The 27,268-nt window shown below is 46.2% G+C and overlaps 1 long non-coding RNA gene across 1 annotated transcript in view; it reads right to left on the bottom strand.

Moving 5' to 3' along the window:
• LOC109248801 (uncharacterized) overlaps positions 1 to 19,470 on the bottom strand; it is a 78,348-nt gene extending 58,878 nt beyond the window's left edge. The window contains exons 1-2 of the long non-coding RNA XR_002072264.2: positions 19,217 to 19,470; positions 972 to 1,211 (exon numbers count right to left, since the gene is read on the bottom strand). This is a non-coding gene — a long non-coding RNA (uncharacterized LOC109248801). The remainder of the gene's footprint in view (positions 1 to 971; positions 1,212 to 19,216) is intronic.
• Positions 19,471 to 27,268: the final 7,798 nt, after the last annotated feature.

Below are 27,268 nucleotides of genomic sequence, written 5' to 3'. Positions count from 1 at the left end.
TCTTTAATGTATAGAAATGCAGTTGATTTCTGTATATTGATTTTATATCCTACGACTTCACTGAATTCATTTTACCAGATCTAGTAGTTTTTTAGTAGAATCGTCAGGGTTTTTGTATATATAGTATCATGCCATCTGCAAACTGAAAATTTTATTTCTTCCTTACTTTTTTGGATGCCTTTTACTCCTTTATGTTATCTGTTTGCTATGGCTAGGACTTCCAGTACTGGGTTGAATAAAAGTTGTGAGAATGGACATCCTTTAACAGACGTTTTAAATTTGAGTTCAAGGTTTTCATTTATAATTAGCCAAATTCTAACAGGACAAATACCAAAGACACCAAACACAAACTATTCCTTCTAACGAAAAAGATCAATACAAGGATTTTTATTCTCGGAAGTCTTTCCATCCTTAATTCTAAATCTTATTGTGGCTTAAAGATGCCTACCCACTAAAAGTCCAGCTTTGCTCCCAGGTTACCAAGGTTATTTCCTGTTAGAGATTTCTCCGGGACTTGAAACCTGGAGCTTCAGAAACCAGAACAATCCCTTTCTCCACCCATGCTGTCATACCGAGCCCCTCTTTAGTAGATTGAACCCTATGAAAACAGCATTTTTATAGCATCCCAGATATGTGTGTATCAGTTCCGCCTCGTGGAGACATTTATATCATGGGTGCAAAACACAGGGAAGCAATATTCTCATAGTCCTTTATGCTTAATTCTCCAGGCCACACATTTCTTGTATATATCAAAAATGACATTGGAGTGATCGTAAGCTATCTTCAGGAAGTCATTTTTAGGATGTCATTCTACCCTCCTCTCCCCTTGACCCAGGGTCAAACAGGACCTTCTAAATTTGGTAGGCGTTCAATTCTGTATTCTTTATTGGTACACTGAACAAATCAGTAATACCCATATGATAGCAGCGTGAGTAACGAGACCCAATAGCAATACATTCTATCCCACGTACCTTCGCGTTAACTTGTCAGTCTGGGGGTACTTATCCTCTCCAGTCTTTCTCTTGGGGAGTCCGTGCTTGACCGCCAGCCTCCCGAGGAAGGCTCTGGGGGAGGTCCTTGCAGGCAGGCTGCAAACTTTCACTGAATCCCTCTAGTGAAGCTTCAGGCATTATCTCCCACACTCTGCTGTGTCTGCTGTCCTCTGCACTGTAAGTCTTTCCAAGTCAAGCTCCCCGGGCTTCCTCCTGACACTGGGATGGAAGAGAGTACTGTTCAGGTGCAGATGGCTCTAACCAGTCTGCCTGGTTCCAGCTCCCAGTGCTGCCCCACCCTTTGCTGTCCCTGGTGCCTTTGAGTCCAGTTCTGCGGAGCGACTTGGCTCTACCTTGCCCCGCCCACCTTTTGATTGCCCAACATCCACTGAAACCTCTCGTCTGCCGCTGTTTCTTCTACTGTCTTTTGGACCTTGTGGGGTTTTTCCTTTTTAAAATTCACTTACAATCCTTTGAATGGGGTCACAGGAGAGAGAAGTATAAATGCGTGGTCAACTTTAACTGCCAGTCCATCCATTTAGATTTTACTCGATGCATTAGAAGTGAGAAGCCCGCTGCTATTTCTAGTCCCCTGCAGATCTTGGATCTCGTTTGATTTTCATCTGGGTTGCATTCTCCTGTCATGAATTCTCCTTAGATAGGACACCTGGGTAGTGTACTCTCTGAGACGTTGAGTGTTTCAAGGTGTATTTCTTTTGCCCTGACTTAGTAATGCTATCTTGCATGTGTCCAGCTTTTGCATTAGTGTCCCTGTCGCTCAATGGGGTTCCTTTGGGAGGTAGAACTATAGCTGTGATTCCCAGGGCTACAGATGAGAAGTCTGTTTCTAATCTGATTCTCTTTCTTTTTTTCTCTTTTTTTTAAATATGAAATTTATTGTCAGATTTGTTTCCATACAACACCCAGTGCTCATCCCAACAGATGCCCTCCTCAATGCCCATCACCCACCCTTCCCTCCCTCCCACCCCCCATCAACCCTCAGTTGATTCTCAGTTTTTAAGAGTCTCTTATGGTCTGGCTATCTCCCTCTCTTTTTTTTTTCCTTCCCCTCCCCCATGGTCTTCTGTTAAGTTTCTCAGGATCCACATAAGAGTGAAAACATATGTATCTGTCTTTCTCTCTATGACTTACTTCACTTAGCATAACACTCTCCAGTTCCATCCACGATGCTACAAAAGGCCAGATTTCATTCTTTCTCATTGCCAAGTAGTATTCCATTGTGTATATAAACCCAATTTCCTTATCCATTCATCAAATTATGGAAAGAGCCTAAATGCCCATCAACTAATGAATGATTCTCTTTCTTTTTTAAGGAAGTGTGGAAGATCCATTGTCCTTAGGATGGATACATTTAGGCACGTAGGGCTGGTTTTTGTTATTGTTTATACCGGTTTTGATATAAATTCTTACTAATTTTGCTTTTCATTAAGTGTTTAAAATCTGAAGATCGAGTCAACTCAGAGATGTTTTCTTCTATTATTTTCCTAATTATCATTATTCTCCTTCCACGTCGCTTCACATCTCCTCTTATGGAAATGTTAGATTTCCTGTACTCCCCCCCCCCCCCCCGGTGCCTTATGTTTTTCTTCCATCACTTCATTTCCCTGGTATTACTGCTCAGTGTGGTAAGATTATGTCTTCCTTTGGATCTTCAAAACCGGTGTCAGGCAATTCTCAGGGCTGGTGGTGTATTACGGGTCTCCATAACCAGACTGAGTGGCTTACATAACAGACACTTATTTTCTCACAGTTCTGGAGGTTAGAAGTCCAAGATTAAAGTGCCGGCAGAGTTGGTTTCTGGAGAGCCCTCTCTCCTCAGCTTGCCGATGCCACCTTTGACTCAGTAGGAACCACCTGTTGGTGACGGTCGACTTGGTGTCCCTCCCTTGAGTTCTGGAGCCCTCTAGGCTTGGGCATCACATATTTGCCACCCTTGCACGTGAGTCCCGTAAGCGGCATCCAAGGTCAGGCTGAAGGCCCGCGGGAGGTGCAACACCACACGGTCACTTCAGCGGTTCAACGGGAAAAGAGCAAACAAAATCTCAGCGCTTTGCAACCATGCGGGGAAACATCTCTCTGTTCTCTGATTTCTAGCAGTACCAGCAGGTAGGCAAAAGTCACGACACATCTCAAAGCCTAGGAACACCTGAGCTCACTGGTGTAGCCCCCCCTCCCCAGGGGCCCCGGGACGCACAAGCCTCCATGCCCACCATTAAGGGGCATAGACTCTCTCGGGAGAGTTGGTACATGTGCTGGCCGGAGAGTGGTAACAACTCAAGTCCAGCGTGGCTCCTGCCCACTCCCCTAACGGAAGGTCTCCTCCTTCAGGGACAAGGGCCCACCGTCGTGGCCCACGTCGAAAGCTCTGTTCCCTTGCTCGTCGTCCGCCCTCTCTTCCCCACATACCCAGCGTCATCTGTCACTTCTACAGTAAACCTTGCAGTTGCCATACGCCTAACCTCCTCTCGTGATGTCTTGTCCAATGGCCCTGTGGCCGGGAGACCACAGCCCCGGAGAACTCACCACGTAGCTGCAGGGCCTCTAGTCCCACGTAGTCAAAACTCACAGCTGTGGAATGGCGCACAGAGGGACGGGCTTCCCCGGGTGCACAAGGCACACCATGCACCACTGTGTGAGTGAGTGTGGCAGCTGGGGGTTTAAATTGCTCTATGTGTCTGTGGGTATCTTCCTAAAGAGATGTGGAAGCCCTTGAGAGCGGATACGTTGTTGCTCCTGCCAGGTGTCCCCCAAGATGCCCTGCATGATTTGGCGACCAGTAAATATTTTCCGAAATGAGTAAAAGTCAATAGAAAGGGAGCAGAAATAATGTGATGTTGTATAGCTGAAAAGTAAGGAGAGAGCATAAGGCCAAATTCTTACAATCCTAAAGATTGGGGGGGAACTAGAAAGGATCGTTACGGGTAAGGTCATCTTTTAAAAAAAATTATCTATTTATCCTGAGAGAGAGAGAGAGAACACAAGTAGGGGAGGGGCAGAGAGAGAGGGAGACAGAGAATCCCAAGCAGGCTCCACACTGCCATTACAGAGCCTGGCACGGAGCTCGAACTCAGGAAGCTATGAGATCATGACTTGAGCCGAAGCCAAGAGCCGGCCGCTGAACCGCCCCAGCCACCCCTCATCTTTCTCACATGAATCTTCAGCTACAGCACGCTGTGAGGAGTGATGGTCCATGCTGGACGTGAATATGGTGACCTTCTCCAGATTGCTCAGAGGTAGGAGCCTGGACTTGAAATCCCTGACACACATCCAGAATGGTCCAAGCGTGACCAAATAAACCCAAAAGACTAGAGGAGCCTTTGTGTGAACGGAACGCTGTACAAAGAGACACCGATAAACGCAGCCAAGTAAAATGTTTGCGTATCTCACGTTGTGGGATTCTGATCAGAAAACACTCGGGAAACTGGGATGCGGTCCCCACTCGACAGCGTTAAAGTGACGGTTGTCCCCACTTCGTTATATTCTGCTGGGACAGATGCAAACTCCTCAAGAGCAGTAGTTGGAAAAGCAGAGAGAGAGGTGCCGGCATGAGTAGGGAGGCGGGTCCCCATGTGAGATGCTGCTGGTGGGAACAGCGCCTGGGACAGAAGTGGGCTCGTCCCACTTTCATGTTCACTGTCGTTCCTTGGTCCCCACAACACTCTGGAATCTGGAAACAAACCAGTGCCCAGGCCCCATCCCGACAAAGTCTGGGTTGGGGACTGGACAGCGATGGGTTTCAACCTTCCTGGGTAAATGCAGGCAAATGTAACGTGTGGTCAAGGTCGAGAACCACTAGTTGATGAGTTGTCATAATTGACCCACTGCCAGATTACAGGTCTGAGGACATTCAAGGAGCCTCCAAGGAAATAGGGGAATGAGATAGACAACAGCAAGTACTGTGGGATATGAGATCAGGGATACCTGGGCAAATGTGAGAAATGGTCTTGTGAGGTTCAAAAATGCCCTTTGGGGTTAGAGATGGGGTAAATCCCACTATTCCTACTTACAAAGAAGAGCTGTCCAGAATTCTGCTCTGCTGTCCCTTCAGGGCCCTCTCTCCCACCCCCAATCTAGCCCTACGAGCCAACACTGCAGAGAATCATATCCATGAGGTGGAAGCCATGTTTGGGAAGTGCTTTCGAGACACAAAGGTGCGGGGGGGGGGGGCGTCTGGGGGGCTCAGTTGGTTGAGCGCCTGACTTCGGCTCAGGTCATGATCTCATGGTTGGTGGGTTCGAGCCCCGCGTCGGGCTCTGTGCGGAAGGCTCGGAGCCTGGAGCCTGCTTCGGATTCTGTGTCTCCCCCTCTCTTTGCCCCTCCCCCACTCCTGCTCTTTCTCTGTCTCAAAAATAAAATAAACATTAAAAAAAAAAACAACCAGGGGCGCCTGGGTGGCGCAGTCGGTTAAGCATCCGGCTTCAGCTCAGGTCACGATCTCACGGATCTCTCGGTCCATGAGTTTGAGCCCCGCGTCAGGCTCTGGGCTGATGGCTCAGAGCCTGGAGCCTGCTTCCGATTCTGTGTCTCCTTCTCTCTCTGCCCCTCCCCCCTTCATGCTCTGTCTCTCTCTGTCTCAAAAATAAATAAAAACGTTAAAAAAAATTAAAAAAAAAAAAACCTTAAAAAAAACCCACAGAGGTAAGGGAAGAGATAAATGATAAGAGAGGCAGTAGCTATCCAGGCTCCAGAACTGAAATCCAAGGTCAGAACTATTGCTTTCCCGGGGGGCAGAAAACCCAGGCAAAAATTAAGCTCCTAACTGGAGACAACTTTCCTGATTTCTCCTGATCTGAACACAGAGATTGAAAGAGCTTCCCAGGCCAACATTTTAAATAAATGAAAAAAATAAATGAAAAGAGATCCATACCAATATGTGTTCTGTCAGTTTTATTGAGTTGCCCTGATGATGAAAAAAAGTCTAACAAGCTCCTCCACACAAAATACAGGCCGTTCGATCCCCTCTTCATTTCAGGGCTCATCTGTAATGCTCAACAGCTCGTTCACACTGAACTTGCTGCCCCAGACACAGCATCTGTTTGCACACCTCTGTACCCCTGGGAATTCAGCTGCCTCAGTGTAGGGCCTCTCCTACCCCTCTTCTGAAATTCTCTTGGGTTCATTCATCCTTCAAGGCTCGGCTCAGACTGTATCCTCAGCCACTCCCTCCCCATTCCGGATATTGGAGTGAGTCTCCTGCTGGCCTTGCTCCCCCACCACACCCCAATTCTGATTAGAGTTGTCTCCTGCCTCCTTGCTAGATGGGAGTCCCTCTGAAGGGCCAGAAGCACTGCCCGCCCCATACATATACCCCCTCGCTCCCACCCGACCAAGCCTTGCTTGCTCCTTAGTTTGGCTTTTGACTCCCTTTGCGTCAGGTTTCTAGAGTAGGCCTTGGCTCCATTCTCCAGAGGACAATGAACTGTGGGTCATCCGTCGGTGAAATTGTGCCGGAAGTCACCGCCTGGACGGCCCGAGTGAATGGCTGCCCCATCTGGTGGGTGACTCCAACCTCCAACAGAGCCAGCCATCTAGGACCCATTTCTCTCAGGAAGGGACTCTCGCAAGAACTCTGTTGACTCCAGAGCTTTGGGCCTGCCTGCGCCCTCACGGCCACGATTTAGATTCGGTAACGGAGCACTGAGGCAAGTGTTACCATCCCCACTCTACAAGTGAGGAACCTGCAACTCAAGGAAGTGAAGTGCCCCACCCCGAGTCACATAGTCCCTTAGCACCCTCATTAGGATTGGCACTCAGAATCTGGGTCTCCACCATGCCAGGATGCTTCCAAGATGGACAAAAGGAAGCAGAAGGAGGGGTAGAGGTTTGCCCCATTCCCACACTTGTCTGTGGTGGCTCTATGTTTCCAAAACACATAGACCACGATCTGTCCCCTCTCCTCCAGTTCATCACTGCACTGTTTACTCGTGGGTAGAACACTGGTTGAGAGACATTGTCAGGCCTTGGACCAGCCGACTCAAGGACGAAAATTTAGAACTTGTTGCGATCCTCAACTTCAGAAGTTAAGACTGTCTAATCTGAGATTTAGCTTTTGACCTCTAACAAGGAGAGCAAATAAGCAAACCCAGACAACACAAGCATCGCACAGAATCACGGCAGCCCAGTCGGGCGTTTTAGCAATTAGAGGTACTTGTCCATAAAGCACTTAAAAATCCATTTAGACTGTCCAAGTCGGTTTAAGCTCTTTAATCTTGGATAAAGTAAACAAGACTGTTTTTAAGTTGGGGTTTGTTTTTTTTTTTCCTCTATTTTAAAACAAGAATATTGGGACAGAAAAAAAAATAAGACATTCAAGGCCAGACCTCTGTGCCTCGGTAATGTATAACAGCTGCAGAGGCCGGTCAGACGTTCTGGTGGTATTTTCAGCCTGCCAACACCAGTTCACCCTTCTGTAGACGGAAAACAACACATCTCCTTGAAGTACACTTTTCTTTTCACTAGAGGCTTGGAAATTCCTTAAGGGCAGGCCCAAACCTTACTGGGCACCCCACTGGACCTGTAGCTCAGCCCGCGGGGTCTCAGCAAATGCTTGCTCACAGACTGACCACTGGAAGTATCAGGCGATGCCCCCTCCGCCGTTGTTGGTTGTCGGCAATGAACACATCTCACCACGGCCCGCAGGCACCCCACTCTCCAATCAGACCAGCTCGCTTCCAATTTTGCCAAGCTTTGAACCACTCCGTGACCTTTGCTTGGCACACGTTGGTTCCCACCCGGAGCACATTTCCATCCTGTATCCCCACCGCGTCTCCCAGCTGAAGGGACACCTCCAAGGGGCTTTTCCTGATCTCCTTGGCACTTGCCCGGTTTATGTTTCTGCTCCCGCTCTCTTGGCAGGAAGTTCCGGAAGGCATGGGCCGCTACATACTTCTCTGTGTTTGTTTGCTTCACGTCCGTTTTCCGTACTCAACCCCATGAAGGACAACAAGCGCTTTATTCCCTCCTGCATCCCAATGCCTAGCTCAGGGCCTGCCGGCACGGGGACTGAGTCGAGCTGATTAACACGGACATCAAGAGCACCAGGTACACAATTCTCGGTTTATTCTCCCTTTCAGTTAAAGGTCTTAAAGTATAGTGTGCCCTTTAACCAGCACGGCTCAGCCAACCGATGACTCACCTAAAGCCACACGACTCCAAGTTTACAGGCTGTGACTCTCCAAGGTGTAGCTTGCAGGGGCCTAAGGAGAAACACGATGCAGCTTATCTGAACCAGGTGCACCTAGGAGAGAATTCCCCCGAGTACAGGAGGTGGACTGCGGCCAGAGGCTGGAAAGCGGGGCTTATTCCCACTGGGAGACATTGTTCAATGAAGCAGCAGCCACACCCTCACTTTTTTCAATTCTTGTTCTCCTGGACATTGTTCCACTACACAAGGAATTGCCTAAACAGGAGGGTTCCGCAGGGGCCAGCCAGCCCGCCCCTGTGTGTGCAGACAGGTGTGGCTCCCTGAGCCAGTGGTAGGCTGAACTTCGGACCCCGCTGGAGACCAAACACTTCAAAGCCGCTTGGAGTCTTAGGAACACAAACAAAGCATTTAATCTCGGGTCTCTGACACTTTCCCAAGGCGCCACACTCCATTGAGGTGGCAAACGTAGCACTCAGGCTCAGAATACCAGCCCCTTTAGATTTCTTTGAGCGTCGATTTCCTTTACGTTTGGGTGATCTCTCTGGCTCTCTCTCTCTCTCTCTTTTTTAACTTTTTATGCAATCCTTATGCATTTGTAGTCAGTTGCAAAGATAGTGCTGGAAGGTGCTGTGTACCCTTCACCCATTTTCTCCAAAGGCTACATTCTTATGTAATTGTAGGACATATCAAAACTGGGAAACTGACATGGGCACTTGTAGATTTCTGTAGCCACCACCAATCAAGATACAGAACTGTTACATCTTTGCAAAGATCTCCCTCCTACTACCCAGTATAATCATTCCCACCCTTCCCCCCCGCCCCCCCCCCCCCCCCATTCTTTACGCCTGGAAACCACTCATCCGTTTTCCATCTCTATAATTCTGTCATTAGGGAATAATATATAAATGGAGTCATACAGTATGTAATATTGAGGTTGGCTTTTTTTTCATTCCGCATAATGCTCTTGAGATTTGTCCTGGTTGCCGTGTGTATTAATATTTTATCCCTTTTTATTGATGATGGGCTTGTTGTGGTTGTTTACCACAGTTAACTTTTCCTTGTTGAGGGGCATTTTGGTTGCTTCTGGTTTTTGACGACTGCAAATAAATAGCTATGCTGTGAACCGTCCTGTAGAGGATTTTGTTAGACATAAGCTATCATTTCTCCGGCAGTATAATCTCTAGTAGGTGTATGTTTAGTTTTTTTAAGACACTTTCAAACTCTTTTCCCGAGTGACCATTGTATAGAAGCCATGTGGGCAATCCAGCGTCTCCACATCTTTGCCAGCACCTGGTGTTGCCGGCTTTTTTTGTTTGTTTGTTTTACCTATTTCAACTTCTATGCAATGATAAAACCTCATGTTCTCAATATGCATTTCCCTAACGATTAGTGATGTTGAATATCTTTTTGTGTGCTTTTTTTTTTTTTTTGAGAGAGAGAGGGTGCAAGTGAGTGAGGAGCAGAGAGAGGAGAGAGAGAGGGGAGAGAGAGGGAGAGAGAGAGAAGCGGTGCTGGTGCTCACCTGAAGTGGTGAGGGGCTCGAGATCGCCCGATGAGGGGCTCAAATTCACCAACCGTGAGATCATGACCTCAGCCAAAGTCAGATGCTTTAACCGACTGAGACACCCAGGCACCCCTTTGCATGCTTGTTTGCCACTGCATCTCCTCTTTGATGAGATGCCTGTGTCTTTTGCCCATTTGAAATAGGATTTATTTTATACGTGGCATGTTGATGTGTTGACATGCAAGAATTCTTTCTTCATCTTTTCTAGAATGTGAGTCCTATGTCAGCTATGTGGTTGCAAATATTTTCTCCCGGTTGGTAGCTGGTCTTTTTATCCTCTCAATGGAATATTTTGTAATATTTTGATTTTGATAAAGTCTAATTTACTGATTTTTTTTTCTTTCCTAGATCATGCGGCTGGTGTCGTGTCTGAGAACTCTTCACCAAGACCTGGGTCCTAAAGATTTTTTCCTGTATTATCTTCTATGAGTTTACGGCTTTAGGTTTTATTTACATTTAAATCTATAATTGACTTTCAGTTAATTTTTGCCTAAAGTGTAAGGTTTAAGTCAAGGTTCATTTTTGTTGTTGTTTTTTGTTTTTTTGTTTGTCTGTGGATACCCAATGGTTACAGCACTATTTGCTGGGAAGGCTGTCTTTCCTCCATTGAATTGCTTTTGCCCCTTTGTCCAAAATCAGTTGCTCGTACTTGTGTGGGGTTCTTTCTAGCCTCTCTGTTTTGTTCTGTTCATCAGTCTATCCTTTCACTAATGCCACACAGTCTTAAATACTATACCTATATGACAAGTGTTGAAATTGGATGTGGTAATTCATCCCACTTTTTTCTTCTTTTTCAAAATTGTTTTAGCTGTCTCGTCCCTTCACCTTTCCATATAAAAGCTTAGAATAATTTTGTCAATATCTAGAAAAAAAGTCTCACTGGGATTTGGGAGTTAAACCTACATACCGATTAGGGAGAATTGGCATCTTTATTATGCTGAACCTCTCAATTAATGAACACAGTATGTCTTTTCATTTACTTGGATCTTCTTGAATATCTTCCTGGTGTTTGGTATTTTTTCAGCAAACCAGTCCTATGTATGTTTTGTTAGATTTACACCTAAGTATTCCCATTTTCTTTTGAGCAAATTAAATGGCATTGTATTTTTAATTTCAGTTTCTATGTGTTCCTTACTAGTATACAAAAATACAATTGATTTTTGTATATTCTTATATCCTGTAACCTTACTGAACTCATGACTTCTGGAAGTTGTTTTTTGTTTTTTTGTGGTTTTTTAGTATTTATTTATTTATTTATTTATTTATTTAGAGATTGAGAGAGAAAAAGCACAAGCTGGGGAGGGGCAGAGAGAGAAGGAGAGAGAGAATCCCAAGCAGGCTCTGCATCAGAAGCACAGAGCCCGTTGGGAGGTTCAAGCTCACCAACAGTGGGCTCATGACCTGAGCTGAAACCAAGAGTCAGTTGATCAACTGACTGAGCCACCCAGATGCCCCAATTCTAGGAGTTTTCTTATAAATTCTGTGAGACTTTCAATGTGCATAATCCTATTCTCTGCAGATAGGGACAGTTTTACTTCCTTTCTCATTTCTGTGCCTTTTATTTCCTTTTCTTGACTGTTGTGCATGGTTAGAGCTTCTGGTATAGTGGTGAGAGTGAATATCCTTGTCTTATGCCTGATCTGAGAGGAGAAGCGTTCAGAATTTCATGATTAAGCACGATCTTAGCTTAGTAGTTTTAGTAGATATTCTTGATGAAGTTGAGGAAGTTCACTATTCATTTTCTGAGAGTTTTTTATCACAATAGATGTTTAATTTTATCAAATGCCTTTTCTACATCAATTGATATGACCATGTGCTTCTTCAACTTTTTAATATGGTGGATTATATTGACTGATTTTCTGATATTAAGTTAGCCTGTCACCTCTGGAATAAACCTCACCTGGTCATGGTGTGTAATTCCATTTCTATATTGTTGAATTCTATCCGCTACCATTTTGTTTAGAATTTTTGCATATATATTCATAAGGGATATTGGTCTGTATTTTTCTTCTTTTGGTATTGCCTTTCTTGTGGTTGCAGGTAGTGTTGGCTTTATGAATTGACGCTGGAAGAGAGTATTTCTATTTTCTGGAAGAGACTGTATAGACTCAGTGTTAATTCTTCTTGAGACATTTTGTGGAATTGTCCATTGAATCCACTTGGGCCTGGAGATTTCTTTTGGGGGCATTTTTAACGTATGAACAATTTTCATAATTGTTATGGACTATCCTAATAATCTATTTCATACTGAGTCTGTACTTTTTAAGGAAATGGTCCATTTCATCTAAGTTGTCAAATTTATTTGTATAGATGCGTTCACCATATCCCTTTGTCATTCTTTCATATCTCCAAGCTCTGTAGTGATGCCCCCAGTTTATTCCTGAAGTTAGTAATTTGTGTCTTCTCATTTTTTTTCTTTGTCATTCTTGTTAGAGGTTTGATCAATTTTATCGATCTTTTCAAAGAACCAGGGTTTTTTAAAATTGACTTTATTATTTTTCTGCTTTCAATTTCATTGATATCTGCTCTTACCTTTCTTTTTCCTTCTTTCTGCTACTTTTGGGTTTATTTTTCTCTTTTTCATTTCTTGTGATGGGGGTTGTAAATTATTGATTTGAGACTTTTTCTCTTATTTAATGTAAACATTTAGTGCTATGAATTTCCCTCTCAGCACAGCTTTAGCTGCAAATTTTAATACGTTGTATTTTCATTTGCATTCAGTTTAATGTATTTTAAAATTTCTCTCAATATTTCCTCTTTGATCCTAAACTGAAGTCTGGATCCATTGAGGCCAGAAAATATATTCTGTATTATTTCTAGTTTTAGAAGTTTGTTGAGGTTTACTTTTCATCCTTGTGACTTCTTTATTTTATAACTTTACAAAGTTTTTACCTTTTTTTTTTTTTAAGTAGGCTTCACACCCAGCACACAGTCCAACGTGGGGCTTGAACTCACGACCCTGAGATCAAGACCTTAGCTGAGATCGAGAGTCAGACACTTAACCGACTGAGACACTCAGGCAGCCCAGAAGTTTGTACCTCTTAACCCCCTTCACCTATTTCACCCATCCCTCCACCCACCCCCTACCTTCTGGCAGCTACCAGTTTGTTCTCTGTATTTCCAAGTCTGTTTCTGTTTTTTGTTTGCTTGTTTTGTTTTATAGATGCCACATACAAGTGAAATCTTATGGTATTTGTCTTTCTCTGCCTGACTTATTATTTCACTTAGCAAATACTAAGTCATCCCAAATGGCATGATCTCATGTTTGTTACATGGCCTGCAATATGATCTCTGTTGGTATATGTTCCCTGAGCATAAAATGTGCATTCTGCTGTTGTTGGGTGAAGTGTTTTATACAGATCAATTAAATCCACTTGGTTGATGGCGCTGTTGAATTCTTCTATAGTCTACCTGATTTTATTTTTTTATCTTTATTTTTTTTTTAATTTATTTATTTTGAGAGACAGAGAGAGAGAGAGAGCACGCGAGATCCTGAGCAGGGGAGGGGCAGAGAGTGGCAGGGAGGGGGGAGGGGAGACAGACTCCCAAGCAGGCTCCACGCTGTCAACACAGAGCCTGATGCGGGGCTCAAATCCACGAACCATGAGATCGTGACCTGAGCCGAAATCGAGAGTCAGATGCTGAACTGCCCCAGGTGCCCCTATTTTTGCTGATTTTATGTGTGGTTTTGCTATCATTGTTGAGAGAGGGGTGTTCAAGTCTCCCACTAAAACTGTAGATTTGTCTATTTCCCCTTTCAATTCCATCAGTTTTTGTTTCACACATTTGGTAGTTCAGTTGTTGGCTGCATACACATTTCAAATGGGCATGCGTTCTTGGGGGATTGATTTATCATTCTGTAATGTCCTTCTTTATCTCTAATAATGATCTTTGCTTCGCATCTACTTTTTCTGATCTTTATATAACCACTCCTGATTTCTTTTGATTAATGTTTGTCTGGCATAGCTTTCCCCATCCTTTCAACAGACCTATCCCATCATATTTGAAGCGAGTTTCTTGAAGCGTATTAATTCAATAATTTTAAAAAAGCTACTCCACCAAATTCTGTCTTTTAACTGGTGGATACGTTCATTTACATTTAGTGTAACTATTAACATGCTAGGGCTTAAGTCTATCATTTTATTTTTTTGTTTTCTGTGTATTCTGTTTTCCTGTCGTTCTGTTTCATTTTTCTTGCCATCTTGAGGGATAATCAAGCGTTTCTTTAGAATTCCATTTTGACTTTTCTGTAATGTTTCTGAGCATATCTCTCTGCATACCTTTTTGGGCAATTGCTGTACGTATTACATTATGTGTCCGTAACCGTCACAGTCTGCTGATGTTAACTTTTTGCCAGTTCAAGTGAAGTGGATAAAATGTACTCCCCACTTTATATCTCTTTACCCTTTCTGATTTGTAATACAATTTCCTCAAATATTCCACCTCCATCCTTTGAGAACTACATTAGATGATGTTGTCATTTCTGCTTCAACCGTCAAACATAATTTAGAAAAGTTAAGAGGAAAAGGAAAGCCTCTTTACTGACTTTTTTTATTATGTTATTCCTTCTCTCATGACATTCCAAGATTCCTTCTTTTATGGTTCTCTTTCTTTTTTTTTTTTTTTTTATTTTTTTTTTTCAACGTTTTTTATTTATTTTTGGGACAGAGAGACACAGAGCATGAATGGGGGAGGGGCAGAGAGAGAGGGAGACACAGAATCGGAAACAGGCTCCAGGCTCCGAGCCATCAGCCCAGAGCCTGACGCCGGGCTCGAACTCACGGACCGTGAGATCGTGACCTGGCTGAAGTCGGACGCTCAACCGACTGTGCCACCCAGGCGCCCCGGTTCTCTTTCTTTTTATGGAACTACATTTAGCCATTCTGGTAAAGTAGGTCCTCTGGTGACCAGTTCTCTCAGTTTTCCCTCATCTGAGAAGGTCTTGATTCCCCTTCATTGCTACAGGATATTTTCTCAGAATATAAAATTCAGTGGTTGCAGTCCTTTTTTTCTCAGCACCTGAAAAATACCTCGCCGCTTCCTTATGACCTCCACGGTTTCTGATGAGAAAGCCACTGTCATTTGGATTGTTTTCCCTACAGGTAACACCTCATTTGTCTCTGAATTCTTTCAAGATTTCTTTGTCTTGAGTTTTCGGAAATTGTGGCACAGATTTCTTTGGGTTTATCCTATTGGAGATTTGCCCAGCTTCTTGATATATAGGTTTATGTCTTTTGCTAAAGTTGGGAAATTTTCAGCTATTTTTTTTTTCCAAATATTTTTCCAGCTCCACTCCCATTCTCCCCTCCTTCTCGGGCTCCGATACCCCAAATTCTAGGTTTTTTGGTTGTTGTTGTTTTGTTTTGCTTTTTGTTTTGTTATAATCCTGGGGCTCTGTTCATTTTTAACCGGACTCCTCGGGATTTTCTGTATGTAAGATCATGTCCTTTGCAAATAAAACAGTTTTACCTCTTTCCTTTTATTTCTCATCCGTGTCTCATTGTCCTGACTGGAAGCTCCGGTACAGTGTTGAATAGCAGTGGTAAGAACATTCTTGTCTCATTCTTGATTTTAGGAGGAAAGCATTCAATCTTTCACCATTAAGTGTGTTAGTTGTGGGCTTTTCATAGATGCCCTTTACCAGGTTGAGAAAGTTCCCTTCTATCCTTAGTTTGTTGAGTGTTTTTGTCATGAAGGGGTGTTGAATTCCTTCAGCCACTTTTTCTGCATTTGCTGAGATGATCACGCGGATTTTGTTCTTTATCAGTTTATTTTGTCCTCTGTGGTTCAGAGTCTTAATTTCTATTGTTTTACCTTTAGGGTTATTGATTCTTTTCTCTGTCCTCTCCATTCTGCCACTGAGCTTTTATTCTGGCTATTGTATATTTTAGTTCCAAAATTTTCATTTGGCTCTTTTTTATATCTTCTACTTGTTAGTTAGGTTTTTCTAAAGTTTAATTTGTTCAGGTAGGTTCATAGTTACTCATTTTAATGGGTTTATATCGGCTGGTTTTGAATTTTTGTCAGATAATTCCAATGTGTCATCTCGGTGTTGGTGTTGATATTTGTATTTGGTCCTTGGGCATAATCGTTGTGTATTGATGTCTTTTGTCATTCAAGTCGAAATCTTCTTGTTCTTGGTATGACTGCTGATTTTCAATTGAAACCTGGACATCTGGGGTACTATGAGATTCGAGATCTTTTTTAAATTTTACATTGTTAGAAGGATTCTTCTCACATTGCTCCCAAGGGAGACATCACTTCCTTACGGGGGGTGGGAGTCAACACAGGAGGAGGGAGGAAGCTTTTTTTGTGCTCCTGGGTGGGAATAGGAGTTCAGTCTCCCCCACTGGGTCTCTGCTGTTATTATCCTGGCTGAAGGGACAGGGGAGGCACTTGGTTACTGTTCCTGGTCATCTCCCAATGAGCTGGGTGAGCTCATTACTGCTGAGCAGTGGCAGAAGTCCTGACTTTCCACCTGGTTTTCTCTGACACCCCCCAGTGAGGAGGGGAAGGGGTACCTCATTATCTCCTGGAAGTGCAAGTCCGTACCTCAGAGATGAAAGTCCCAACTCCCTACCTTTTGTGACACCACTCTGTCGGGGGGGACGTGCCTTGTCACAGCCTGTTGAGGTGGAAATCTAGATTCTCCACTTGGCCTTTGCTAGAACGAGTGGAGTAGGACTACAGTACTCTCTGTGATGTTTGGCTGGAGGAGAGCAGTGGTCGCCTAAAGGTCTTCTGTCTTTAAGACTGCCCCTTTCCTGGTCCTTTGGCTAGAGAGAGCAGGCTTTTCCTGGGGCTTCTTTTTGTCTGCAACCATTGGCATATCTGAGTTGCTGGCTTCCTTTGGTCTTCGTCTGGGATCTACGGGGCCCAAAGAACACCCAGGGAAACATCAGCTTGTCATTCCTGGGGTCCTGAGGTCCTCAGCCAAGGTCTACCTTTCAGAGTCTCCTTATTTTTTTTTTTAATTTTTTACGTTGTATTTTATTTTTGAGAGAGAGAGACAAAGTGTAAGTGGGGGAGGGCAGAGAGACAGACAGACAGACAGACACAGAATCAGAGGCCGGCTCCAGGCTTCAAGCTGTCAGCACAGAGCCCGACGCTGGGCTCGAACTCATGAACCGTGACACCCTTCCTTACGTTTCTTTTCTATGTAATGTCCAGAGGTTTTAGCTGGATTTAGCGGGAGAGATAACAGAGAGTACGTCTGTTCCATCTTTCCAGAAACCTCCTCCCATTGGATTTTAAAAACTGACATTGGCAGCCATCCTGGAACCCCCTTGTAAGTTGCTTCATGGTGCTGGAGCATGCGTGCATGATCAGTGCCTTGGGACGGGGATTCCAAGGGTCTAGGTTATAATGGGACACCGTGAACAAGCCCCAAGAGCTCCATTTACATCCTATCACACGCTTCAAGTGAGTTTAATAAATTGTCTGGTGGGGGGGTCTGAAAAATTAGACCACATTTACTAATAATTTAGGCTGGGTTAGTTATTGGAAGTTACCGCAGTTGTACAGTTGGTGAACAAAGGTGATGAATCAGAAGTAAAATCAAATTTCAACTCCATTTATCTAACAAACTTGAATATAAAATGCCCCCAGGGGCGCCTGGGTGGCTCAGTCGGTTAAGTGTCCGACTTTGGCTCAGGTCATGATCTCGCGGTCTGTGAGTTCGAGCCCCGCATCGGGCTCTGTGCTGACAGCTCAGAGCCGGGAGCCTGCTTCACATTCTGTGTCTCTGTCCCTCTGCCCCTCCCCTGCTCACACTCTGTCTCTCTCTCTCTCTCTCTCAAAAATAAATAAATGTTAAAAAATGCCCCCAAATTAACGGGCTCTCAGGTGACTGGGAAGAGGAGTGAGCTCAGGAAGTCACCACGAAATCACCATATCTTTTTTAGGGGTTTGAGTCAACTGGCTCACACTCCCTTTGTAATCTTTGTGGGCTGACTAAGTCTCGGTTTCTTATAATCTCCAGGAGAAAGCAAACAAACAAGGAAAACCGAAACCTCATCCAGACTCCCTCTGTACGAGATCCAGCGGCTTCCTGAATAATTCTACAGGTGGAGAATTACAGACGTCACCTCTCAATCTCAACTGTTGCCAGCTTTGTCTTACTGCCTTCTGACTGTCCGCTCACTGCTCCTGCTGACTATTGTGTTTCCTTGGCATGGCTTTGCCCAGACGCTGACGTATCTGCTTTTTCCCCTCTAGTTTCCGAAGACACTGCTAATGCAGTGCTCCGTGGGTGATGGGATCCACTGAAGGTTTGAGAGTAACAAAGGGGAATGACTGCACAAGACAAAAAAAACAAAAACAAAACACACAGTTGAAAACTGATCATCCCTGCCTTGGGCGTATCTTAACCGCTGGCACTCTAACTTCTGACTTGAGCTCACTGGGGAAACATTTTAAATCTCTTAATATTAAGCGATCCAAGCCGAGTAATTTCTCTTGTTGTCTTGACAAGAGCCAGGGAGCTTATTCATGACCAGTGAGCCGTCGGAGCATTTCCTTAAAGAAAAGAATTGTTTTCTCCCTGAGACAAATATGGCCTTCTCCAATGCAAAATTGATGGAAGTGGGCTTTTTAACAGCATGTATTCCAATATTTTTAGATGATCATGATTTTAACCCAAAGGCAAGTCATATGGCCTGGCAAGTCCCCGCCCCTCCCCCCCCCTCCCCCCATGCATGAATATATCCACATGAAAAACCTTTCAAAGTTTTAAAACCAGGTCAGATCATACTGCATGCATAACAGAGCCTCAGCTCTCCTGTCTATAAAACTAGACGCTGTCATGTACCTTCAGGGCTATTGTGTTGTTAAGTGTCTCGTGAAACACGTGAATAACATAGAAATGTAACCTGGTCTCCGGCACACCAAGCACACTTTCCATGTGAGCTGGCCCTTTGATGAGCAGAGTAAAATTAAAAGAAATATTTGGATGGGAGTTACCACACCTCACCAAATACATGAGTCTGACTCCATCTGCGATGTATTTACTTTCTACAACAGAAAGAATTTCCATAGGGTATATGAAGATCAAAAGTAATTCAGAGGATAAAAGGAATCTTAAGAATGCCTCGTCCCCAAACCTTTCTCCTCCATACATCACTCCATCATTACCTCAGTCCAATATCTTGAGATTAAAGACGAGGAAAAGTAATCGTCTATTAACTTTTATTTCCAATTTTTTGAGGTTTAAATTTCAGTTATTTTCTTCATGGGCTTTTATGAATGTAAAAATATTTATAAGAGTTTTTACGTTCACATACAGCCTCCCTATCCCAATCTTTTCCCAGCCATTCATCCTTCTAGAACTGTGGGGTTTTAAAACATGTGGCCATTATGACTGAGGAAACAATATCCAGCAGCTTTCCCCTGGGTGAAACTACAATTTCTTGTCATGTGGTAAACTGAGTCCCCCAACCAATCCCCATACCAGGTCCTCTGAGCTTTCTATATCAATAAGTCCCTTTCACAGCCTACCTTGAAAACAGCCATTTCCTGTGGGTCAGAGGCGTTTCAAAGCCAGTGTTGGGACTCTCCTCCTCTCTGGTTTAGGTGTAAGTGACAATTCTGAAAGGTAAGAGATGGCATTCAGATCCTCAAGTTGTTAATAGCACTTCTCTCTTAGTTTGGGTTCCCCCAGAAGCAGAGCCTGAGACAGGACTCGTTCGTTTGGGAGGAGATCCCAGGAAGCAGGGGTAAAGGGAAAGGAAGTGAGCAAGCCCAGGAAGGAGGAAAAGTCACCCTCTGTGTATTATCGAGGTTGCTGGGCAACAGGGTCTCAATTCTAGAACCTCCGGCAAGTGTACAGAATTCCTTCCAGAACGTTCTGTCCAAAGGATGAGCTTTTTGTCTACTGGCTCTCATTCTCCCCTTGACGGTGGCTCCTGGGTGTGACCTTCCCACACTTCCGGGGCGTGCTTGTGGGAGAGCTGGGTGGGCTCCCAGCTTCAGAGATGAACTTACTGAACTTACCACCAGAGCCACAGCTGAAATCATAGGGGAGCTGAGGGGATGTGTCACAGGTACCAAAACCATTGTGTAAAAACATATTGTCCCTTCTGTACCTGCTGTTCCCCACTGTGCCCATGGGGGTGCTCCCCCACCAGGGCATCCAAAGGATCCCAACGACACTGAGGCGGAAAGGCACTGCTATCAGCTTCCCCCGAGGGGTGTGGGGACCCTAAGGACGGCCCTCCTCTGTCTTTCCTCCAACCTATACTTTTGTCCACACTCCCTCCTGCAGGGAACCGAAGAGTGGTGCAACCTCAGTGGGCCCCAAGGGTAGATGAAGGCTGCTGCCTAAGGGAACGTTTCACTTGACCGTGAAAGAGGGTGGCAAAGGATCGTCTGACCCTGCCCGGGATGTCTCCCCATGCGCGCCTCCCCTGGACTGCTCACACCTGGCCCTGTGCCCAGGACGATCTCCAGGCTGAGAGCTACGCCCTGTGCTGCCCCTTACCAGTGAACTTGTCCCGTCTGCTCTCATGTGTCTACGGGTCCGTCCCCCGTGTGCACCAGGAGCTTGTGGCCCAGCACATATGTCTTCATATCTCTCGTCCAGCCCCAGCGCAGCACCTGGGACACATGGGTTCTCTGCAAACATTTGCGGAGGAAAAGGGAGGGAGGAGGCAAGTCGGTTGCCGGGAGAGAAAATGATTTGCTTATATCGCACTTGCCAAAGAGGAGTCATCTGACATGTGGGGAGTTCCCAGAACTGACCATTTAAGAGCACCACTCGGATGAAATCCGTGGCAAAACGCAGTACTTACTGAGGCACTTGCTTTTGCCTCTATTATTTTTGAAGAGAGAGATGCTCCAAGAGCAGTGTGACTGATACTAACCAGGTGACTTGGCTGTGGCCTCCTGTGAGTCAGGCCTGCCAGACAGCCGAGGCCAGAGGTGAACAGGAAAGAGGCTGAGAAAAGCCAGAGAAACGGAGTCAACACAGACGTGGAGGAGGCTTCTGGAGGCTTCTGCAACCCTCTCAGGCCAAAGGGTGCACACAGCCGCAGACCCCCAGACACTCACGCTCAAGTGCATGCAGCTGACATCGCTTCGGCTTGAAACTCTCCTCGGGTAGCAGTCAAGATCCGGTCATAAAGGCCCTGGGGTTAGGACCACTTCGAGGGGCTTTTTCTTATTTATTTGTTGGGTTGAAAAAAAAAAAAAAAAACAACCCAAACCCGAGATGTGAGTACTGACACTCTCCTAAACTGTGAATTTTCCCTCCCTCCTCTCTTCCCAGCACCCTCTCTCCCTACCCTGACATCCTGACCATCCTAAGATTTGCTCAGTACGCAGAAGAGACACCGGTTAACATCACTCTGTGAATCGAGAGCATAAACGAAAAGTTGCCCGCTTCTCCTTGAAAAGCACAAGACCCCACAGATGCGAGGCATCTTTGAACAGAAACAGCCACAACCCCGCACCCCTCACAGTCCCTAGCAGCGCCCTGGGCTTGTCTGGTCTAGTCCCTGGGGTGTTTACCATCCAAAGCGGGCAAAGCAGAAACGTAAGAGACTCTACACACATTGCTAAGCGTTGTGCACAGGACAGCACGCATTAATTACACTTTACAGGGTGCAAAGCACCTTCCCCGCGTTCCCCATAATCTAACAACAATCCTGAAATTATTATCAGTCCTTAGAGATGCAGAAACTGAGGCGCGGAGGGGTTGACCGACTCGCCCGACTTCAATCAAGCCGGGTAGATCCCGGGGCTGAACTCGGGCCGTCTGGGCCTAAACCACACTGTTTCCAAGCCCCCGCGGCAAACTCCTACCAGCTGGTCACCGCCAGCCTCCCCGGCCCTACCTCTGCCCCCCCGGGCGGAGATGGTCACCCCCCGCCCCCCAGTCCCAGCACGTGGATGACTACAGCAGATAATGGGCAACTTGGAGAAAAAACTAACTGCGCCCCAAAAGAGAGCTCGGTGCCGAGAGCTCTGTTTAACTGACATCTGCAAGAAAGAGAGAGAACGTTTCAGGTGAATGTTTAGACAGAACTTCGAAAGAGTGGAGTATTGCTCAGGGGTTGTTGAACACACAGGGCTGTACCTGGGCAAAGACAATCCACGGGGGAGATGAGGGCTCTTCTAGAGCTGGGAGGAGACAAGGAGAGGAGGTCAAGGATCTAGAAGGGGCAGGTGGGGGCGGGGCAGAAAATGGCCTGCGTGCCCGTGTGCCCCACGGGGCACTCTGCCCTCACACCCACCCGACTCCGCCCTTGCCTTTCCAGCCCTCAGTCCTCGTGGACAGTGTTCCGTGCCTAGGCACCTTTCTAAGACAAAAAGATGTCCCAGCTCAGGGCTCTGGTGCCAGCTGTGTTGGATGGCCCCTGCTCACCAAGACGTTTGTGGGACAGGGGCGGCTAGGGTTGCTCTAAGGCACCCCGCCCCGGGGTAGGCAGCGTGAAGGCGTGCTGGGGTCCGCAGGCAGCGGGCTGTACCAAGATTCGGGGCCAGTCAGCAGCACGAGAAGGGGAGCCTCAGGATGGGGCTGGGACACCGAGCCTGCCCAGGGTTTTAAACCTTATGCAAATGCCAGCAACTCTGAAATGTGTTCTTTCCAGCCCAGACCCCACTTGCTAGCTCTGGAGCCATTCGTGGGTACCACACACTTGGACGTGTCCTTGAAATCTCAAGCTTGTTTGTGATGGAACTGGTAACCCGTCCCTCTCATGGGTTGCTCAAGCCAGCCTCCCGACATTGTCCCCGTGGCTCCTCCTCGCTCCATTTAGCCCATCACCTTGTGTGCTATCGTGCCCCCAGATCCATCCACTTCTTTTCGTCTCCGAGGCTGGCTCCCTGGTCCGAGTCCCCACCACCTCCTACCGAATCATCAAATTCACACCCTCAGTGGCCTTCCCACTGAATCTCTGTCATCACAGACCAGCCAGAATGGCTTTGCAGGAGCATGAACCAGATCATCATTCCTGGGCTCAAAACCCTCCAGTGGCTTCAAAACTGAATCTGAACTCTCATGGTACCAGCTTGGCCTCAGAGCCCTCTTCCCCCGCGCCCCCCCCCCCACTTCCCCCACTCCCCGTTCACTCGGATCCTCTGAGGAGGCAAATCCGGTCTCCCTTTAGGGTCTTGACAGCATGGTGTTCCTTCCGCCCAGAATTCCTCCCTCTTGCCCACCTTTGCAATGGCTGCCTCCTTCTTATACAGTCAATGGCAGAGTAAGTGTCACCTGAGACCTCCCAGAGCCCTTTCCGGACTCTCCATGAAAAGAAAGTCCTTCCCGTTATTCTCTCTCCGCATCCAGTCGCTTTCTTTCCTAGCAAGTATCATGACCTGCTGTTATGTACAGATGTGGTTTTACTTCTTTGATGCTTGGTCGTTTTGCTGGACTCTAAGCTTCGTGAGGACAGACATCCTGTCTATTCTGTTTTCTCCTGTGTCTTGAGAGCCCAGCCCTGTGTGGCTGGCGCATTAAAATGTGGTCATAAAGAGAGGCTGGATGAATGAATAAATACGTTTTAAAATGGAGCAGGCTAATTTGTTCTCTCACGAGAGTTTCTAGTCTTCTCCTTCCCTTCTACCTCTGACTGTCCCCCATCCACCATGCGGTCTGAGCGTGCAATTTAATGCCACATCAGGATATGCATGAGTCGTCCAGCAAATCCCTCCCCTGGGCCATGAGCCCTCTTCCGTCCTTTCCTCCTTTATTAATGTAGTAGATGAACCCATATGGAACAATCATAGTCTATGACATAATAATAATGACGTTTATGGAGCTTTTGCAGTTTGTTGGGCACGGTCCTTTATTTTCTCATTTAGTCCTCTGGACAAACCCAGGGTGCAGTTACTAGCATTTGCGTATTTTACAAAGAAGAAAATCAAGGCTGGATGAGTTAGTGACTTTCCCTAGCTCAGATGGTAGTCTGGACGGCTGTTGGATGCCATAACCATTAAGCAACACCGCCTCCCAAGGGTTCCCTGGTATTCAGTGCATTTGAGATTCAACCCATTCGTTACGTCCCCATGTATGAACCAAGCACTGTGCCCAGTGTTTCTATCCACGTTCATATTTGGCTCCTACAAGAACCTAGCGAGGTAGGTCTTTATTATTCTCATTTTTGCAGAAGGACGGCCGAGATCCCAGGAGTTGAAGCACCTTTACGTGGTTCATTGTGGAAGAGGCAGGATTGGATGTAGCGCCCTCCCTCCAAGGCCGCCGTTCCTTCCATTCCTGCAGTGCTTTGCTGCTCGGACCAAAGAGAAAGGAGCAGAGAGAACCAGGCATGGGAGACGCCCACGCTCTGATCAGGGGGGTGTGGCCGGAGGGACAAGCCACCCCCTGGGCAGCCCCTGTAGTTCTTCCACCAGCAGAGAGGCTCTGGAAAGTCACGGGACAGGGGAGAGGTTGGGCTTTCGAGTGAGACTGATGTCCATTTAATTCGCAGCTCTGCCCTTCATAAGCTAGGTGGCCTTGTGCCATGCACTCCACTCTCTGAGCCTCTGGTACCACTAAGGGGGTTCTAGTATCGACCTCATGGAGCTTTTTGTCGGGATTAAATAAGACCACAGAAAGAAAGCCCTTAACACAGGGGTCAGTACATGGTAGGTCCCTGCTGGTGGGCTTGGTATTTCCAACTTCCTGCCCACTGGGTTCTCAGACCTCAGGGAGGAGGCACTATAATCGGGCTATTCTGCTGTGGAAATGCCTCACAGCCTCGTGCCTCTCTCTCTCTTTGTTTTCCTTCCATTGTCTCTCCCTTCCTCTCCCACCCACAATTTGAAGCCGCCTGTTCTGTCTGCAGGAAATGTGTTAAACGAAACACTGTTTGTGTTCGCGCCTCCGTCCACAGGCTTTTCTGGCATGTTCCTCCGTTCTGGTCCTTGGGGAGCGTCTGAAATGTGATCAGGTAGACCCACGGACAGTCTGACAGGCATGACGCACACAATTACTAGAAGAGAAATGTTATTCACAGAAAGAACAGGAGAGTAATGTATTCAAATGGCCGTGGATTTTAGAGACCGGGTCTGGGTCCACATCCCAGCAACGTTACTGACTTGTGAGCTTGGCGATGTGGCTCCTGTCTCCAGTGGTCAGTGTCCTTGTGCATAAAGTTTTCAGAATCTGATCAGAATAAGGAGAGGCAGGGTTTTGAAACATCTGGACAATGTCAGGCACTTTGTAGATGCTTCATAAATGAGAATGTAACATGATGCTTGGCATCTAAAACACCTGGTCACAGGACCAATCTAACCAACTTACCTGTGTTTACAAATAAAGTTTTATTGAGACACAGCCACGCCATTCATTTACATATTATCTACAGCTGTTTTTTTCCCTACAACTGCAATTCACTGTTAACTCCTTCCTTTTCTTCTAGAAACTAGAGGGCTGCTGTGGACTCCAGGGTATGAAGTACAAGGGCTACGGGGTCCTCCCAGTAGCTGCCCATTTAGTGTATCCGTTGGGATTAAATTCAGCTCCGTGAACAGAGAACCAAAATAAAAATGGCTTAAACGTGATAGAAGCTGACTTGCCTTTCATACAAAAATCTGCAGGTGGGAAAATCTAGGGCTGTTCTTGCCTATAAAGCACTCAAGGACTCTGGTTCTTTCACCTTGCCACATTTTGTTCAGGATGAAGCCTTCATCTTCACAGACCAAGATGGTGGCTGAAGTTCCGGCCATCACATTCTCATTCCCGGTGCCTGGATAGAGAAAGGGATGAAGACAAAGGAGCTGTATGAACCAATTCTTGTCAAGGATGGCTCCCAACAGCTGCCACCTGACACATCTACCAATAACTCACCAGTCACATGGGCACACTTAGTTGTAGGGCAGGCTGGGACATGGCACATGAATCCAAGTGGCCAGATGCCTGGATGAAAATGGGAGAGGGGGTTTCTACGTACGAAGGAAGATGGAGAGTGCACATCTTGAGGGAAAACCAGTGGGTGTGTATCTCAGTGGTTTAGGCCACCGGGACATTCGTTCTTTAATCACAGAGAAATCCAGAGGCAGGTGGTCCAGGGCTAGCACCCACGCTTCCCCTCTGCCCTTATTTCCCCCGGCCGTGGTCTTCCTCCGCGTCCTCCGCTTCCTTTAAGTACTGCTCTTTTTTGTGTTCCCGCAGAAGTCCCTAGAAGCTTCTCCTTCCGTCTCCTTTGCCAGCCCTGGCTCCCCTGCCCAGCCCCAGCCCAGCAAAAGAGAATGGGATTGCCAAGACTGGCTTACGTGACCTGCTGCCTGAACAAAATTAGGGTTCTGTTAGCAAGGAAGAAAAGGAAAACAACCTGTGAGTGGAACGCAAGAGAAAAATCCACTCACTATTAACGGAGAGGGGCAGGCATAGTCGTCGTTTCCCCCAGGCTCGAGGAACAGGAGACTCAGATTCTTCTTCCTGGATAAAAGGCAAGGAGTGAACAGAACTGGGATCACATTCTCAGGTTTCTTGTGACTGCTATTTATTATCAACGTGTTTCGTATCATTACAAAACCTGGAATTAGAGGTACGGTCTGCTCCACAAATCTTTAGGCTTGAACTCTCAGTTCGGTACTCCGCACGGTGCTGTCTCCACAATGTTCAGAGCTATTTTCAGGGTGGATGGTCTCGATCAAAAAAAAAAAAAAAAAAAAAAAAAAGCAGCTTCCTAAAAATAATTTTGCAGCGGCAATCCTACAACTCCTGGAAATGATGCCCCTTCATCTCGCTGATAGGGTCTGCAATCTGATGGCAGAGCCAGCAGCCATAACTTCACTGTCGGTGATAATGAGATGAAATCCCTTCCCACTGAAGACAGTCCTCATCTTCCAGCACAGCCCAACAGCACTCTGCAACTCTATCCAGCAAGCCTGATGTTGGAGAAGAGCGATGGGCGGCTCACATCTGGATTCACAACGCAGAGCTGGAAGGCTTAACGTAATAGGCAACTTGCCTCACTCAGATTTCATCCAGAGCTTTCCCCTAGAGACGAGAAGAAGTCAAGTGGTGTTCCTGGGGTGTCTGCCATGTGGTAGGTGGTTTACATATATTGTTTCTCAAAGCCCTCCCTTCGTAAATTAAGATGGTCTTACTCCTGTCTGAAACCCCCTTACAGGCCCAACATGGATGGGATTCTGGGTTGGCTGAGTTTGGGGTTGGAGGCTGGAGGTCTTAGACTCTGAATTCAGATATCCGGAATTAGAAAGAACCAAAGGCAGGGTCTGGAGTCTGCTTCGGATTCTCTGTCTCCCCCTCTCTCTGCCCCTCCCCAGCAGTCTCTCCTCCTCTCTGTCTCTCAAAGATAAATAAAAACATTCAAAAAAGTTTCAAGAAAGAACCAAACGATGTACACAAGACAGATTCCCCAGCAGACGCCGAGGGTCCAAGTCTAATAACCCAACGATAGTGCAGAGAAAGAGGAGGAAAGGTTGTAAGAAGTCATGGAAAGATCTGAGGGGTTTCCATAAATAAAGTTCAAGGGCACATACGGTGTACGAGTAGTGTTCAGGTTTTCAAATGTTGAATGATAGTGTTGAACAACAAAGACAAGTGGGAGAAACGTCTTTCGGTTGTGATGTATGATCTTT

Source organism: Panthera pardus, unplaced genomic scaffold (assembly GCF_024362965.1).
Source record: "Panthera pardus isolate Hobbes unplaced genomic scaffold, ASM2436296v1 HiC_scaffold_16, whole genome shotgun sequence".
In the NCBI taxonomy this organism is placed as follows: domain Eukaryota; kingdom Metazoa; phylum Chordata; class Mammalia; order Carnivora; family Felidae; genus Panthera; species Panthera pardus.
This window is presented reverse-complemented; position numbering and strand designations above follow the sequence as displayed.